Source organism: Leptonychotes weddellii, chromosome 6 (assembly GCF_054177405.1).
Source record: "Leptonychotes weddellii isolate Sample4059 chromosome 6, ASM5417740v2, whole genome shotgun sequence".
NCBI classification, from domain to species: Eukaryota; Metazoa; Chordata; class Mammalia; order Carnivora; family Phocidae; genus Leptonychotes; species Leptonychotes weddellii.
In genome coordinates this window covers 133,848,067-133,862,578 of record NC_138374.1, presented here as the reverse complement: position 1 = coordinate 133,862,578, position 14,512 = coordinate 133,848,067, and the positions used below count along the sequence as shown (strand labels likewise).

Sequence of the window (14,512 nt, the reverse complement as noted above, 5' to 3'; positions counted from 1 at the left end):
AAAGATTTTATTTATTTATTTGAGACAGAGAGAATGAGATACAGAGAGCATGAGAGGGAGGAGGGTCAGAGGGAGAAGCAGACTCCCTGCCGAGCAGGGAGCCCGATGCGGGACTCGATCCCGGGACTCCAGGATCATGACCTGAGCCGAAGGCAGTCGCCCAACCAACTGAGCCACCCAGGCGCCCCTCCCAATTTTTTTTTTTTAACCCCCAAGAATAATTCTTTACTCCCAGGAATTGCTGCTGCATTTCCTGTAGTTTTTTGTTTGTTTTCTTTAGGGAGATCCAAACCAGCCAAATGCCAACAGACGGTCTGTATGTATCTAAAGAACTGCCTATCAAGTTTCTACTTCCAAGCAAAATCTAGTCTCATCCCAACCAGAAATGACATCTGTATTTTTTGAGGTACTTGACTCTCTCAGAAGTCCGTAGAGGAAAGTCATGTGTAAGAAATACAAAAAGAGGGGCGCCTGGGTGGCTCAGTCAGTTAAGCGTCTGCCGTCGGCTCAAGTCATGATCTCAGGGTCCTGGAATCGAGCCCCACAGTGGGCTCCCTGCTCACAGGGAACCTGCTTCTCCCTTTCCTCCCTGCTCGTGCTTTCTCTCGCTGCCTCTCTCTAATACATAAATAAAATCTTAAAAAAAAAAAAAAGAAATACAAAAAGAATGATCTCTTGAAATGAAGATGAAAGTCTAGTTTCATCTCAACAGGGATGGCATGTATATTTTCACAGAACCAGAAGTATTTGACTCTCTCTGAAGCCCTTAGGGAGGAAAGTCATGTGGAAGAAGTAAAAAAGAGTGATGTTTTGAAACTTGGAATGAAAACGACATGGAAAAGCTTCAAGATGACTGAGAGAAAGTACAGAGCTTTCTTGCTGGTGGGACAAGGAAAATGTAACCAAGTATCTGAAAGTCAGAATTACATAGTATGTTTTCAAAAGGAAGATTCCAGGAACCCTGAACAACTAGAAGGAAGAGTAAGCTAGAGGAAAAGCCTTCCTATGGAAGGTGCCTCAGCAACCCCACAAGGGTAACATTAGTAGATGTCCGTTAGAGTATAATGTTCCATATGTTAAACAATGTTTCTCTCGGAGCTGACCAAGACGACTACATAATAACAAACCAAAGCTGGGGGCTTGCCCCCAAACACCTAATTTCTGCTCTCTTTTCCTTCCTACCAATCTCCAGTTACCCAGAAAGACAGTGACTGCAACAGATCTTATTCACTCAGCTGTGTAGGTGAAAACTCATTTTCCCTGGCATCTAACCCATTACTGGGCCAACCCCAACACATTTCTCATGCCATTCCCATCCATTCCCTTCCATTGTTCAAAAACAATAAAAAGTTCCAGACTTACCTTTGCAAGAAACTTAATTTCCCAGGTCTCTTCCTAGCACAAGGTTGGAAGCCAGCAGCAAAACAAAAACAAATGGGGGGGGGGAAGGGGGAAAAAGTCAATTTTCAAGCTTTATTTTGAAACATCAAAGGCCCAAAGAGTTAGTCTCAGTTACAAAAATACACAAACACACCTAAAGCCATTTCGATTAAAGTGATCCACTCTGAGCGAAATGAGAGAACTCACCCCCAACCAAGTCCCCAGGCTTCCCTCTCTACTAACCAATTCACAAAACAATACCAAATCAAGAATTTCCAGACTCAATGGCTCATGGCAACTTGTGAGAAATTCAACAACTTGTGGGAAAACCAATTATGCTCTGATACCTTCTCACCTGACTCCTCAATTCCTTGAGACCCACCTATTTTGTTACAATATTAACATTGATTTTCAACTTTAGGGAGAACTGGGGGTGGGGAAATGGTTACAGCCAAAGAAGGCACTTTCTATCACTTCGCTTATCAGACCAGAACTATCCTCCAAATTTTGTCTTCTGCCCTTTCCCTTAGCACACAGTGGGAACAAAATATCCACTGGGGCCGCATTCACTCAGACATCTACATTTCACCAGGGAACGTTTTCTATATGTGAATACTGACCCCTCCCTCTTAGCACATAAACAGCAAAAGAAAGGTCTGGAAACTAAAGCACTCATTTAATTATCCAGGTTGCCTAGATGCCATCCTGTTTTCTGTTCCCTTTCTCGGATTTCCACAGCCTCCTCCTTGGCATATAGGGGTCCAACTCAGCACGGCTGTTTCCCCAGTCTTAAACTGCTAATTGCTAGAAACTAGAAAAGTCCTTTACTCCTTCTACAGTTTGGCGGCGGTGACACTGGCTTCCCCATTTCCCCTTCTTTCAGTAACCAGGAAAAACAAGGGAGCAGTAAGTCAGGGAGCCTTTGGAAAGCAAATCCAGTTGAACCTTCATCCAACCCCAATTCTCTGAACCATTCCCTTCTGCCCTTCCCACCCTATTAAAAGCTAAAGGCCTGGCAATTAGAATTGGTTGCAACTGATGCTGCTTAACTCTGCTCGCTCTCTTCCTTTCCACGGGGGGGGGGGAGGGGGAGGGGGCAGAGGGGGTTGGGGGTGAGGGAAACCCCCAACCTCTATCACCCGTGCAGCTCCACTGTCCTACCAGCCCATTCCCCTTCCTCCCAAACTTTCCGCCTAGTCTCTCACTTTCCCCATTACCTCGTCACACCGCCACGCTCTCCATTCCCCCAAAACCTCCGTGCTCTCCTTTTCCACCCAAATTCTCCCCTAGGCCCTTCCCCCTCCCACCTCCAATTTAACACTTTCAAAGCCTCCCCCAAAACGTCTGAAGTCCCCTCCTCATCCTTTCCCACCTCCTCACAACACCGCTCTCAAGAGTCCAGTCCCTCCCACCACATGCCACCAGCCCCTTCCCCTTCGCACCCTCCGCCGCTCCCTCCCGAGCCCACCGCCCTCAATCCGGCGGGATCGCAGCCCCACTCCCACCTCGGCCGCGCCAACACCCCCGGCCCGGCCCGGCCCTTGTTTACGCCCCTCCCCGCGCCCACTCCCCCGCCTCGCCCCTGCCCTCTCCCACAGTTGCCACCTCCCCCGCACGCCCCCTCGGCCGCTCCCCTCCCCCACCTCGCAGCGTCCCGTCACCTCCCTCTCTCGAGGTTCTCGGGCTGGACGTCGCCTCCGCCTCCCCCTCCACTTTCCTTCCCCAAGCCCTCCGCGGCCCCGCCCGGCCCCGCCCCGTCCCGCTCGCCTCCCCCTCCCCACTCCGCCGCCCCGCCGCCTCACTCTCGGCTCAGGCTCGGCGTCGCCATGTTGGATCCATCCGCGCCGCCCTCCCGGTCCGTCGCACGCCGCCGCATCCGGGCTCCAGCCGCTGCCGCTGCCGCCGCCGCCGCCGCCGCCGCGGGCGTGGAGGGGGGGGCGGCCTCGTCCTGAGCAGCGCCTCCCGGAACCTGGCCGGTTAGCAGTGGCTTCGAAACCATAGTGAGGCTTGAGCCGGGGTGGCCATGCTAGGTGAGGGCAGCCTGGCAGCGGCATTAACCGGGGCGTGGATAGCTTCACTTTGGGAGGAGAGACTAGAGACTGGTAGCCATCTTGCTTTGGGGCAAGCGGGCACCGCAGGTTCTTCCTGACGGCGGCTTCAGGGCCCTAGCGAGGAGGGAGTGAGGATTGCTTTCTCGAGTGTGAGAACATTGGGGGCGCCAGAGCTGGCTGGTGTCGACTTCAGGACCCATCGAAAGACTGGGACTAGCAGCCATGACTCATAAGGGCGGAATATTGCAAGGGTCGGACTGCCCCGCGAACTTCGGGAAAGGTTCAAGATCGGGTTTGACCTTTGCCCTGGACTTCCGGTAAATCCGGACGTTCCGTGAACCTCAGTCCGGAGCTGAAAGCGCTGCCCAGATGCCCCTCGGATTTCATTCTTTGAGCATATGCCTTTTAAGCACCCGCTTCCTGAAGGAAGTGTCGCCTGAGCCGAATCCTGGACTGGTGGGAAATGGGGCTGGGGGACCGGGTACGTTCTGGAGCTGTCAGCAGCCTGTTGGTTAAAGGAGAGGTAATAAATGAGGCCCGTGAGAATGGGAGGGACCGATTACGCAAGGCCTTGTAACTTAGTTGATTTTATCCGAAGGGCAACGGATAGGCTTTGAAGAGCTTGGCTGAGAAGTGAACAATTGTATTTGCGTTTTTAAAAGATCGCTGGTTGCAATGGGGAGATTGGATAGGAGGGAACGAAGTTAGAGGCCAGAACAATTGGGAAGCTCTTCTCCAGGCAGGAGACGGCGGTGGTCTGACCTAGAGGAGGGAGACTGAGGATGGGAAAGAACATCGGAAATGGTGATGAGGCAGAGATTATTTCCCAGTATTCTGAGTTGGGTAACTGGGGAAAAGTGATGCCATTTTCTCTTTGGTTTGGGGGGAGAGAATGAGTTTAGGTGCCTGTGGATGGATATCCATCCATTAGACAGTTGAACATTAGATCATGTGGGTTGGAAACCCAAAAGTTTGAGGTGTGTGCGCGAGCGAGCGTGTGCATATAGTTAGGTGTTGAAGCCATGGAATTGGATTCGGCCTAGAGAGGAGTATCTGCATCTGGAGAATGAGATGAGGGAAGAAAACAGAAAAAGGGACATTGAGAAGGAGCAGACAGAAGGGAAAGAAGTAATCCAGGAGTGAAGTACCAGGGAAACTGGTCAAGGTGTTAAAGGTAACAGATTAGCTAAGGTATGTACTACACTGTGTCCATTGGGTATTGCAAGAGGAAGTCCTTTGGTAGTTTTAGAGAAAGTTGTTTCAGAGATACGGTGGGATAGAAACCAGAGTGAGGTAAACTGAGTGACTGGAAACAGACAATGTATAAAGAGTTTTCTTGTGGTGTTGACTGTAAAAAAGAGGCTAGAGGTAGGGTGTAGCATGAGGCAGGATTCCAAAGAAAGGGAAGGACTTTTAGATGCCTGTGGGACAACCAGACCTACCGTACCAATGGCAATTGAATACACAGATCTAAATGTAGAAAAATTAAGTGGAAATTATTAAATGAAAAAACATGAGTAGAAGAATACATATGGCACATTTACACAGGCATTTAAAAATTAACCATGGGGGCGCCTGGGTGGCTCAGTCGGTTAAGTGTCTGCCTTATGTTCAGGTCGTGATCCCAGCGTTCTGGGATCAAATCCCGTGCTCGCTCACTTGCTCTATTTCTCGTGCCCTCTTAAATAAATAAATAAGATTTTTTTAAAAAGTAACCATGAAGAGTGGGTCTGAGAAGGATGAAATTTCTACTTTTTATTTTAGATCAATCTTTACTGTGTGGATTTGTTCTACTATGTACATATATTACTTTTATAGAAAACTACTTTTTTAAAACTCCAGTGATGTATAGGCCAGAAATTCTGAATCACGAACATTTCAGTGGCAGTTGAAGCCATAGATTTGGGCAAACTCCAGAGAACAGCAGAGGGCTAGGAAGAGTGCTCTGGGGGAATTCCAACATTTGTAGTACACAAAGAAGAGCCCTTGGAGAATCTTTGAAAAGGAACAGGCAATGAGAAAGAATAAAAATTAGGTGATGATTCTTATAGAATCTGAGGGAAGAGAGTATTTTTTTCTTTTTTTTAAACTAATTTATTTATTTATAAATTTATTTGAGAGAGAGCATGAGCAGGAGGAGGGACAGAGGGAGAGGAAGAAGCAGACTCCCTGCTGAGCACAGAGTCTGATGTGGGGCTCGATCCCAGAACCCTGGGATCGTGACCTGAGCCGAAGGCAGAAGCTTAACTGACTGAGCCACTCAGGTGCCCCTTTTTCTTTTCTTTTCTTTTTTTTTAAGATATTTATTTGAGAGAGGAATAGGGAGAAGCAGACTCCCCGCTGAGCAGGGAGCCCAATGCCAGCTTTGAGGCTCAATCCCAGGACCCTGGGATCATGACCTGAGCCAAAGGCAGATGCTTAACCTACTGAGCCACCCAGTGACCCAGGAAGAGAGTGTTTCAGAGTTGTCCCCAGAAAGACAGCTAACAGGAAAGGTGATTTTAGCTCCAGACCTAATTTTCCTGGAAGCTTGGTACAAAGGTCAAATCCAGATCATGAACCTTCCCCCAGATAATATGTGGAATTTGATCCCTGTGCTGTTCCATCCTTAACGCATCATGGTCGCCAGTCCCCGTCTTTCAAGGGGCCTTGAAGCCCACTCTGGAGCCACCAGTGCTGCCTCTCCCGTTCCCTACTATGGCCCTGAAGCTGCTATCAAGGAAAACCTGGGGGCGACTGGGTGCCTCAGTCAGTTGAGCTTCTGCCTTCGGCTCAGGTCATCATCTCAGGTCCTGGGATCGAGTCCCGCATCGGGCTCCCTGCTCAGCGGGGAGTCTGCTTCTCCCTCTCCCTCTCTCCCCGGTTGTGCTCTCTCTCTCTCCCCCCCAAATAAATAAATAAAATCTTAAAAAAAAAGAAAAACCTGTGTGGGGGTGCCTGGCTGGCCCAATGGGTAGAGCATGCAGCTCTTGATCTCAAGATTGTGAGTTCAAGCCCCACATTGGGTGTAAAGATTACTTGAAAAAATAAAATAATAAATTGGAGGTGGATTATCTCGAAAGAAAGAAAGGAAGGAAGAAAGAAAGAAAGAAAAAGAAAAGAAAGAAGGGGGAAAAAACCTGTGTTGCAAGAAATGGTGAAGTTAAGGAATTGAAAGTAGGAGTATGGGTTGGAGTTGAGAAGGCCAAGCAGTAACTAGGGGAAAAAAATATAAATAAAAATAAACTCATTAAAAAAGAAAAGAAATAACTAGGAGTCACATGGATTTTCCTAAAACCACCCAGAATGAGGGGAAGAGCTGGCTGAGAGGTTAATGAACAAGGTGCTGATGTCAACAAGCACGAGGGCTAAAGGGCCATAGAGCCAGCGGCATTGGCTTCAAGGAGGAACGAGTTTTTGCAAGAAAAGGAAAGCACAATCGTCTGAAGATGAACAGCCTCTGCTTTGGAAGGTTGCTTCCATTAGACAAAGTCAAAATTTCTACCCCACTCATTTTCCCCCTGAGCCCATGGGGGGGACTCTGTTCCTTTGTACGCAATCTCCTGTATAAGCCTCATTTTCTGCACAGAACGTTCCCTCGCTTTTCCTAGAGGAAGACTCATCAGGGCAGAGGTAGCTGTGATGTTCCTCTACATCAGCTCCTGTCCTTTCCTCGGAGCCTCAGCAGAGAAATCGTCCCTCCGACTTTCCAACACTGGCCCCTTCAGCTTGACCCCAATTCCCCTCCTCTTCTGCTTCTCAACACTATTCCCGCAGCTGCCTCTTCCTTCAGTGGAGTCTTTACCCTGACATCCCTCAGCTACCTTTCACGTATTCCCATTTCCATTGTGTCCTCCCCTATAGTTCTTAACTCACTAATGCTCAGTGATTAGAAAAGCATTTTTTCTGAACTTAGAAAAATCTATCACTTCTGCTTATTGGTCCCATTTTTCCCCCTCCGGATCAACATAGCACAGCTGCATGTCAGCGCTCCAGATAGCTACCATGTCCCCACTAATTTTTTTTTTTTTTTCAAATCAATGATCTGTCTAAAAATCTCCCTAATCTGTTCCCTTTTTTTCGTTCCCCTGCTCTGACTTTCACCAATAGGACTTTGGGCAAGTTCCTTAATTTCTCTGAGCTTTTCTCATCTGTAAAGGGCAAAGATAACATCCACCCCATAGGTCATTGTTTTAATGATTATATTAAATTAGCAGATGAGGTGTTAGCATACGGCCTAGCCCATTGTAAGTGCTCTAAAAGTGTTACCTAATATTTATGTATTACGCTTTTCACCAGGTTTCAGAAATTTCCAAGGTTCTTTATCAGTGCTCTCTGCTGCCCCCATGGGGATAACTTTTTCTGAGTCACTGGATATCCTACAGGCCCTGCCTCAAAGCAGCCCTGTTACACCAACCTCACCAGCTAATTAAGAGAATCATTTCCTTGGTTGGTTGTTCAAATAAAAATGCTTCTGTATTCCAGCCCATTCACTATCTTTTCAAAAGAATGTGTCAGCAAACCTATGTGTTTCTGAAATCAAGACATACTGTCTGCCATTTTCCTAGTTTCATTAATTTAGTAACACTGGCGGGCACACCTGGGTGGCATCAGTTGGTTAAGCATCTGCCTTTGGCTTGGGTCATGATCTTGGGATGCTGGGATCGAGCCCCACATTGGGTTCCTGCTCAGCAGGGAGCTTGCTTCTCCCTCTCCCTCCCACTCTTGCTCTGGCTCGTGCTCTCAAATAAATAAAATACATTTTTAAAGATTTTTTTATTCATTTGAGATAGAGCGAGAGAAAGCACAAGCAGGACAGAGGGAGAGGGAGGGAGGGGGAGAAGCACCCCAAGATCATGACCTGAGCTGAAGGCAGAAGCTTAACTGATTGATGCCACCCAGGCACCCCAATAAATAAAATTTTTTAAAAAAGAAAGAGATTTGGCGCACCTGGGTGGCTCAGTCAGTTAAGCATCCAACTCTTGGTTTTGGCTTAGGTCATGATCTCATGGGTTGTGGGACTGAGTCCCACAGCTGGCAGGCTTCCTGCTCAGTGGGGAGTTGGCTTGAAAGATTATCTCCCTCTGCCTTTCCGCCCACTTGTGTTTCTCTCTCTCTCTCTTTCTCTCTCTTTCAAAGTAAATAAATAAATTGTATTTAAACAATCTAGTAACACTGGCAAGGAAAGTCATTCAGTCATTTACTTAATAAGTGTATGATAACCATCTACTAATGTCAGATGCTGTGATAGGCATATAGGAGAGGATACACAGTGGTGAACAAAACACACATGTCTTCACAGAGTTCACTAAGGAAAGAAGAATATTGTAAATTGAGATAGGTGCTATGAAGGAAAAGAATGGAATGCTATGACAGACAGAAAAATAAATGATCAGGGAAAGTCTCGTTGAGGAGGTGACATGGAAACAGAGACCAGAAGGCCAAGATGGAGCCAGCCATCTTGCAGAGAATGGGGAGGAGTATCCTAGGCTGAGGACACCTGCAAAAGGTCCAAAGGCAAGAGAGACCCGGCACCCTGGAAGCCTGGATCACTGTAGGCATCTGGGGATCACAGCCTTCTTTTTCATTGTTTGTAAATCACTCTTTAGTTACTCCTCTATAATTTTACTAAGAATAATCTGTTTTTTAGTTTCCAGAATTCACCATCTAGAATTTCCCTCTTTGAAAATGTGGACATTTGGGGCGCCTGGGTGGCTCAGTCGTTAAATGTCTGCCTTTGGCTCAGGTCATGATCGAGGGTCCTGGGATCGAGCCCCGCATCGGGCTCCCTGCTCCGTGGGAAGTCTGCTTCTCCCTCTCCCGCTACCCCTCCCCCTGCTTGTGTTCCCTCTCTCGCTGTGTCTCTCTTTGTCAAATAAATAAATAAAATCTTCTAAAAAAAGAAAAAGAAATGTGGACATTTGCGGTATTGTGAGTTCTTTAGATTATATAAAGGGGACACAATTTCACTTACATAATACTTCTGATTTCTAGAATACCATGTGTCCAGGGCCTGAACTCATTTAAAATGCTAAGAATCCTGTTACTATTTTAGTTTATCATTAATGAACTTATAACTAATAAAAAGAATTTTCCTCCTCATATTTCATCATTTCTTCATGTTCCAAGCTATAGCTATTTATATACAGTTTTATATAGCTAAAATAATGTAATTAGCTTTATTGCAGATGATGTCTTATTTACCTAGACAACTCATGAGAATCCACTTTTTTTTTTTAAAGATTTTATTTATTTATTTGACAGAGAGAGACCCACAGCGAGAGAGAGAGAACACAAGCAGGGGGAGTAGGAGAGGGAGAAGCAGACTTCCCGCAGAGCAGGGAGCCCGATGTGGGGCTCGATCCCAGGACCCTGGGATCATGACCTGAGCCGAAGGCAGACGCTTAACGACTGAGCCACCCAGGCGCCCTCCACTTTAAAATTACTACAAATAATAGTAGAATTTAGTTAAGTGGGAAAAAAGTAACATGCAGAAATAAATATCCTTTATATATATAAACAGTAAGTTAAAGATGTAATTAAAGAAAAGACTCCATAGCAACAAAATAGATAAAATGCCTAGGAATAACCTTAACAAGAATGTGCAGGATCTGTCTGAATTTTAAAATGCTACCCACATAAAAGAAAACTTGAAAAATGGAAAGTAACATCATGTTCTTGGATAGAGAGAATGAATATATAATGATGTCACTTTCCCAAAGTTGTCTATAAATTTAATATGATCTGTAGAAAAATATTGGCAGGATTTTTTTAAAGCAATTTTTAAAGATTTTATTTATTTGAGAGAGAGAGCACAAGCTGGGGGGGGCGGGGGCAGAGGGAGAGAGACAAGTAGGCTCTCCGCTGAACAGGGAGCCCCATGTGGGGCTTGATCCCAGGACCCTGAGACCATGGCCTAAGCCAAAGGCAGATGCTTAACCAACTGAGTCACGAAGGCACCCCTTGGCAGAATTTTTAAAAAATAAAACAAGCTTATTTTAAGTTCACATGGAGAAATAAAGAAGAATTGAAAAGAAAATCCTGGGAAAGAAAAGGAACGAATAGAAGCTAGCCCAACCAGATAGAAAAAATGTATTACGAAGCTACAATAATTAAAGCAAGGGGATAACACCCTATGGACAACTTGATGGAACAGAATAGAAGTGAAAAGACCTAAATACATACAGAAATTTTGTATTGATAAAGGTGTCACCTTAGATCAGTGGAAAGATTTGTGTTATTTAATATGTGGTGTTAGGACAACTGAATCAACATCTAGGGGGAAAATGTTGGATCTCTACGTCATACTCTTCACCAAAATTAATTCCATATACATTAATAGCCAATCACAATTAATGTAAAATACTAGAAACTAAAACATAAGGGCACAAAAATGTTGAAAGTAAAACAATGGCAAGAGATCCACCATGCAAACAGAAACCAAAAGAAAATTATGTAATAACAGATAAAGTAGATTTCAAGGCAAAAAGAGTACTAGAAATAAAGGGCATTTCATATCAATAAATTCAACTTACCAGAAAGCTGTAAATTTGTATGCATTTAATAATAATCTCAAATTATGTAGAGGAACAGAGCTACAAGAAAAAAAATAGACAAATTTACAGTCATTATAGGAGATTTAACATACCTCACTGTAAAGAGCGTCCCTTAACTGATAGAGAATATTTCTTTAAAAAGGGGGGGGAGGGGTGCCTGGGTGGCTCAGTCATTAAGCCTCTGCCTTCAGCTCAGGTCATGATCCCAGAGCCCTGGGATGGAGCCCCTCATTGGGCTCCCTGCTCCCGGGGAAGCTTGCTCTTCCCTCTCCCACTCCCCCTGCTTGTGTTCCCTCTCTTGCTGTGTCTCTCTCTCTCAAATTAATAAATTTTTTTTAAATCTTTAAAAAAAAGATTGATTTTAGAATCAATAGACCAAAAAAAAAATCAGTAAGGATATAAAAAATTTAAATAATATGAGCAGCAAATTGAATTCAGCAAGCATATATAGTTCACTATACCCAACAACTGCAAATTACAAATTATTTTCTTTGTCATTTGTTTGTTTCAAGTTTTTATTCAAATTCCAGTTAGTAAACATATAGTGTAATATTGGTTTCAGGAGTAGAATTTAGTGATTCATCACTTAACATATAACACCCAGTGCTCATCACAACAGCCTTCCTTAATACCCATCACCCACTTAGCCCATCCCCCACCCTACAAATTATTTTCAAGCACACTTGGGACATTTTAAAAACTGACATATTGTGCTACAGAGCAAATTTCAACAAGTTTCGAAGTATTGAAAATATACACTGTTTCTTGTTCTCATTACAGTTAAGCTAGAAATCAGTAACAAGGTAACTAGAAAGTCTATTTAGAAATTATGAAATACACTTCTAAATAACCCCCCAAATTACAACTGAAGTCAGAGAATAATTTGAACTGAATGATAATAAAAATACTATATGCCAAAACTTATGGGATGGGGCTAAAGCTATGTTTTAACAAGAAAGTATATAGTCTTAAGTGCACTTATTAGGAAAAAAGAAAAGCTGAAAATGCATTATCTCAAGAACCGAGAAGAGTAAATTAAACCCAAAGAGAGTAGAAGAAAGAAAATGTGCACACAGAGATATCTGGAAGGATATACACTCAAAATGATAGCAGTTTTTAATCTCTTGGGGTAAGATTTTTATTTTTATTTTTTAAAGATTTTATCCATTTATTTGACAGAGAGATAGCACAAGTAGGCAGAGAGGCAGGCAGAGGGAGAGGGAGAAGCAGGCTCCCCGCTGAGCAGGGAGCCCGACGACGTGGGACTCGATCCCGGACCCCGGGATCATGACCTGAGCCGAAGGCAGCCGATTAACCAACTGAGCCACCCAGGTGCCCAAGATTTTTAATTAATTTCATTTTTCTATATCATTTAAGTAAGGTACAATAAACAAAGCCATTTTCATTTTAGGAAAAAAAGTAGTAGAGGAAAACATGGGATAATCTTGTTGTTGTTGTTGTTATTGTTGATGTAGTCTGTACACCCAACATGGGGCTTGAACTCACGATCCTGAGATCAAGGGCTGCTCACTCTAAACACTGAGCCAGCCAAGTGCCCTGAGGGTAACTTTTATAAGATAATCTAGACTGTTGTAGTGACATACCAGAAGCTGTAAGTAAAAAGACTGATTAACTCAACCTCATATGTAAAAAATGTATACATGGTTAAAGATATTGTGAAAGGGCACCTGGGTGGCTCAGTCGGTTAATGTAGGACTCTTGGGTTCAGCTCGGGTCATGATCTCAGGGTCCTGGGAGCCCGTGTCTGTCTGGCTCTCTGCTCAGCGGGGAGTCTGCTTCTCCCTCTCCCTCTGTGCTTGTGTGCTCTCTCTCTCTCAAATAAACAAACAAACAAATAAATAAATAAAATCTTTCAAAAATACTGTGAAGAAAAGCAAAGACTGATAATAAACTGGGAAGGTTATAACTAATCACAAATGTCTAATTGCTTTGATACAACAATGACAACAAACCCTCACACAAATCACTAAGAAAAAATGAATAGTAATTTAAAAGAGGCAAAGGATATAAGAATTTATAGAAAAGGAGAAAGGAAATACAAATGAATGCTAAACTTCTCAGAAGACATTTAGCTGGGGGGCCTCGCTGGCTCAGTTGGTAGAACATGTGACCCTTGATCTCAAGATCCTGAGTTCAAGCCCCATGTTGGGCACAGAGCTTACTTATTAAAAAAAAAAAAAAAGATTAAAAGATTAAAAAAAAACACAACTATCTTGAGATTCCACTTCTTCCATCAAGGAATTGGCAAAAACAACTCTGTTGTTAATAATGACTTGTTTTGGAGGAAACCTTGATATTTCATTTATTGCCAATGGTAATACAAATTGGTTTAATCTTTATGGAGGGCAATTTGGCAATATTTAACAAAATTTAAAATGCACACATCTTTTGAGGCAACAGTTCCATATCTGCGTATTTATTGCAATGTACAAAATGGTGGGTGGACAAACCTATTAACTGCAGAACTGTTTGTAATAACAAAAACCTGAACACAATCTAAATATCTATTCACTAGGGTCTGGTTGAATAAGTTATGGTAGATCCCTACAATGGGGTGTATCTACTACAGAAGAATAGGGGGAAAGAGAGAAGGAAAAGAAAAATGAGATAGTGTTATAAGCATTAATGTGGAACAACCTCCAAGATATATTATTTAGTGTGGGGCACCTGGGTGGCTCAGTCGTTAAGCGTCTGCCTTCGGCTCGGGTCGTGATCCTGGGGTCTTGGGATCGAGCCCACATCGGGCTCCCAGCTCAGCGGGAAGCCTGCTTCTCCCTCTCCCACTCCCCCTGCTTGTGTTCCCTCTCTCACTGTGTCTCTCTCTGTCAAATAAATAAATAAAATCTTTTTTAAAAAAAAAGATACATTGGGGCGCCTGGATGGCTCAGTCGTTGGGTGTCTGCCTTCGGCTCAGGTCATGACCCAGCGTCCTGGGATCGACCCCCGCATTGGGCTCCCTGCTCAGCGGGAAACCTGCTTGTCCCTTTCCCACTCCCCCTACTTGTGTTCTCTCTCTCGCTGTGTCTCTCTCTGTCAAATAAATAAAATCTTAAAAAAAAATAAAAATAAAAAATTAAATTAAATTAAATTTAAAAAAGATACATTCAGTGAGAAAAGGAAAGTGCAGAAATGTGTATAGTGTGCTCCCATTTGTGTAAAAAGTTTAAAATATATATATGTGTGTAGATATTAGTAAGTGCATAGAATATATCTGGAAGGACATAACAAAAAACTAGCTGGAGGAGAGGGGCCCCTGGAGAAGGGAACTAAACAGCTAAGGAATGGGGTAAGAGGGAGACTTAACATTTGACTCTATATCCTTTTGTACCTTTTGAATTTTGAGCAGGTACATGGATTAGCTATTCAAAAGCAAATATTTTAGGGGTGCCTGGGTAGTGCCTGACTCTTGGTTTTGGCTGGGGTCATGGTCTGGGAGTCCTGAGATGGAATCCCACATCAGGATCCACGCTCAGTGTGGAGTCTGCTTATGACTCTCTCTCTCCCTTTCTCTCTGTCCCTCCCCCC

At 44.1% G+C, this 14,512-nt stretch overlaps 1 protein-coding gene across 4 annotated transcripts in view; it reads right to left on the bottom strand.

The window, feature by feature from the left end:
* The window catches only part of DEDD (death effector domain containing), a 12,470-nt gene extending 9,144 nt beyond the window's left edge, over nucleotides 1-3,326 (bottom strand). For 2 of the 4 annotated variants that reach the window (XM_081825297.1, XM_081825300.1), the window contains exons 1-2: nucleotides 3,183-3,326; nucleotides 1,363-1,395 (exon numbers count right to left, since the gene is read on the bottom strand). The gene's annotated coding sequence lies outside the window, so the exon portion shown is untranslated. Of the gene's footprint in view, nucleotides 1-1,362; nucleotides 1,396-3,023; nucleotides 3,096-3,182 lie in introns of those variants that run through there. The other 2 variants (XM_081825299.1, XM_081825298.1) reach the window with 2 other exon arrangements.
* Nucleotides 3,327-14,512: the final 11,186 nt, after the last annotated feature.